Source organism: Mustelus asterias, chromosome 3 (genome assembly GCF_964213995.1).
Source record: "Mustelus asterias chromosome 3, sMusAst1.hap1.1, whole genome shotgun sequence".
Lineage (NCBI taxonomy): Eukaryota > Metazoa > Chordata > Chondrichthyes > Carcharhiniformes > Triakidae > Mustelus > Mustelus asterias.
The window spans coordinates 9,508,557-9,512,670 of NC_135803.1; the positions used below are offsets into that span (position 1 = coordinate 9,508,557).

Genomic DNA, 4,114 nt, shown 5'->3' on the forward strand with positions numbered 1-4,114 from the left:
GTTCTGGTCGCCTCATTACAGGAGGGATGTGGAAATTATTGAAAGGGTGCAGAGAAGCTTTACAAGGATGTTGCCTGGATTGGTTGGCATGCCTTATGAGGATAGGTTGAGGGAGCTCGGTCTTTTCTCCTTGGAGAGACGCAGGATGAGAGGTGACCGAAAGAGGTGTACAAGATGTTGAGAGGTATAGATCGGGTGGATTCTTGGAGGCTTTTTCCCAGGGCTGAAATGGCTGCTACGAGAGGGCACAGGTTTAAGGTGCTGGGGAGTAGGTACAGAGGAGATGTCAGGGGTACGTTTTTCACTCAGAGGGTGGTGGGTGATGGAATTGGCTGCCATCAGTGGTGGTGGAGGCAAACTCGATAGGGTCTTTTAAGAGACTTCTGGATGAGTACATGGAACTTAATAGGATTGAGGGTTATAGGTAAGCCTATATATAAGCCTAGGTAGGTAGGGACATGACCGGCACAACTTGTGAGCCGAAGGGCCTGTTTGTGCTGTATTTGTCTATGTTCTATGTTCTAAAATAAGAGTTATGGTTTCACATAAGTCGAGAGTCAAAAATCCAATGGTACATTCCTTCAGAAATTAGAAAGATGACTGTTGCATGGTGATTCATCTTTACAGAAGTGAAGACTTCCACAATGGGAGAAGGCATGTTGAGTTGAATTAAACTTGAAGGCACAAATACAGAATTCCGATGTTCCACTAGTTCACAGTGTAGCTGGAGGCCAGGGAATTTACCTGGACAGAGCACTTCCTGCTGCTACCTGTGAGATGGTAAAATGATAGATTGCCTGGTTTCAGTTCCATATTGGAATATTATACCTTCCAGTAGCTGGTGTTGGGGGAGGTCATGTGACATACACCTCTTCTACACCTCTTCTCCTGGGTGTTGGACAAAGGATGTATTTTCCCACATCTGGAATCTTGAGATATCTAATGGAGTCTCCCTTGAAAACCAGCCTCCCATCCATTGACTCTGTCTGCACTTCCTGCTGCTTTGGCAAAGCAGCCAGCACAATTAAGGACCCCACGCACCCCAGACATTCTCTCTTCCACCTTCTTCCATCGGGAAAAATATATAAAAGTTTGAGTCACACACCAACTGACTCAAGAACAGCTTCTTCCCTGCTGCCATCAGACTTTTGAATGGACCTACCTTGCATTAAGTTGATCTTTCTCTACACCCTAGCTATGATTGTAACATTCTGCACTCTCTCCTTTCCTTCTCTATGAACGGTATGCTTTGTCTGTATAGAACGCAAGAAACAATACTTTTCACTGTATACTAATACAGGTGACAATAATAAATTAAATCATAACATACCCGGTGGGATTTTCTGGTCCCATCTGATCCAGGACTGGAAATTCCCACCCTAGGTCAATGGATCTTTTGCTTGTCTGTCAAATTCTCCATCCGCCCGTGACAATTCCCGCAGCAGACAGGACCAGATGGTTGGAGCACTGTCTTAGAAATGTAAAAGGGCGTTGATGTATTTCTTTGAAATTTGATTGCCAAAGTCACAGAGGACATTAGTACCTCTTTAAAGATAATGAGGTCCTTGCTGGTTTTCTGAAGGTTAGAAATTCCTCTGGTATGAGTCATGCCTTGTCGACTCCTAAAATAGAATTAATAATTTCATAGGGTAGCCAGGTTGACGTAGATGTATATTTTCCCATTTGTCCTTTGACCGGGACAAATCAATGACCTGATCCGCTGTGAAGTGATCTGAAACCCCTGCTCATGTCCATTGCTGTTGGATGAATACGGCTGCTCACGCCCAATCCTTCAATGAAATTTAAGCCCCACCAATCCAATCAGGGCCCATCAAAATCGCAACCACTGGGAGTCCTCTTCTTTTATTTAGCTTAAGATGGTTTGAATTTGATTGGGCAGCACTGTGCTTGATATGATGTCACTGCCTGACAAAGCTTCATGATGGTAGCATTTGAAATTTATTTCTCCTCGGTTGCTGATGATGAATTATGTGACAGGTTTATTCAAAATGCCAGGTTTCACTTCCGGTTTAAAAAATATATATTTTTATTGAAGACTTTTCCCCATTTTCACAAACACAACAAATCCTCAATGATTGGTACAGTTCAGCAGAATCATTTTCTCACATATACATACAGAAAGAGACAAGAGAGCACCAATGCAATTGGTTTGGATTATTCATTATTTATTGCAAATGGTGCCTCCAAATATACAACCAATGAAAGGATGTTTCAGAGATTGGGGAATAACAGGATAAAGCCATGAGTTCATGGCATAATGGTGTCCTCGTTATAGGATACAAGAGACAGAGCCACATAACGTATGGATAGGATAAGTGCTATACACCTACACAGTGCGTCCTCCAACAAAACGAAGGAGACCCACCACCAATCATAAGCAAAGGATATTTTCCTGTACTGCCAATGTCAGGATAATGTCTCAAGCTCTTCAAGTATGAAACCATGAGGATTTAATTAATTTTGACACAGGGCCAAAGGCAAGATGGGCAGACCCCCACATCACGCCGCAACCTTGGCACAACAAGGATATAATAGACTCAAATCTTCTTCCTCATGGATAGTTCAATAAAATCGTGTTGATCAAGAAACTCAAACCCAACGTTTCATCAGAATCTGACAGAGTCACCCAAGCTATCATAACCTGAATACCATCGGATTGTAAACACCTTCCGGGAGCGGAGACAGCCAGACCTGTGAGGGACACACTGTACTGGGACACCGGGTTGAGTTTGAAAAACAATCAGGGGTAAAGTCATAGGAAAATGGTAACTTCATTGGTTGAAAGGTAACTGCTATTTTGAATGACCTAGGTTGCTTTCAGATTAAAGGAAATGAAAAGAAATATTTTACAGATCATGAAGCTAAAAACCAATTGAAAACTTTTTTTAAAATTAAAAACTAATTAAAATAGGAATATAGGAGGAGGGCTGCTTAAACGGGTTTGTTTATTTTTACTGGGATGTTTATGACTATTGTTAGGAGAAAAACTGGTTAGCAGATCAGGTAACATGAGTTCTTTTGTTTTCAGTTTGGAGCTGCAGTTTGAGTTTTTAGTTTTACAAGGGCCATCAAGCTGAAAAGAAGTCTGTCCCTGGTTTCGGAAATTCTGCTGGTCATCTGCAGATTCCCCCTTTCTGAAGGGGGGAATCTGCTATTGGTGGCTTGCCTAGAGTCCCTGCTATTTTGGGAAGATGTTCTGACTTCATCCAAAGGATTCAATTCCAGTATCACGTGAGCATTAGTCTATGCTGTATTAAACCTGTTTGAAGGGTCTTGTTTATGGGATTGGTTTGATTGGGGCAGCTCCTATATTCATTCAGGGTTATACATCATCGTGGTTGTTTTGGTGTTGTTTGTATTTGATAGAAGGTATTTCTAATATTCTTACTATACAAGTTAACTATATTCTTAAATAAGCTTTGTTTGATAAAAGCTCCCTTGTCCGTCATTTGAATCATACCTGAAGAGCAACCTTTCATGCTTATCCTAGCCAAATTCAAGATGCAAAACCTGGGATCCTCGCAGGCTCCATAAAACACTTTGGGAGTTAGGAGTTTGGTACTTTCACAATTTCTGACCTGAACCATAACAAAAGGCAACTGGGAATGTTAGCCTAGCCAGCGACGCCCAGAGACCGTAAATGAATTAACCTCATATGTGCCTGACTCTTATATGACAACTGTTATAGGTAGCCATAACGTTAATTCCCATTGTCGACTTTTAGCAACTCTGATACCAGCTTTCCTAACCTTAAGATGAGCATAAGATGAGTGTGTTGGGTTTCGTGGTGTAATGGTGAGCACTTTGGACTCTGAATCCAACGATCCAAGTTCAAATCTTGGCGAAGTCTTGTTTGGGGCTGGCACGGGGTGGCACAGTGGTTAGCACTGCTGCCTCACAGCGCCAAGGACCCGGGTTCAATTCCAACATCGGGTCACTGTCTGTGTGGAGCTTGCACGTTCTCCCTGTGTTTGCGTGGGTTTCCTCCGGGTGCTCTGGTTTCCTCCCACAGTCCAAAGATCTGCTGGTTAGGTGCATTGGCTGTGCTAAATTCTCCCTCAGTGTACCTGATGCATCATCAATCGAGCGAAGT

At 42.6% G+C, this 4,114-nt stretch overlaps 1 non-coding gene across 1 annotated transcript; it reads left to right on the plus strand.

Moving 5' to 3' along the window:
- The first annotated feature begins 3,799 nt into the window (after positions 1-3,799).
- Positions 3,800-3,871, plus strand: trnaq-cug (transfer RNA glutamine (anticodon CUG)). The gene has a single exon. It is a non-coding gene; the product is annotated as a tRNA-Gln (tRNA).
- Positions 3,872-4,114: the final 243 nt, after the last annotated feature.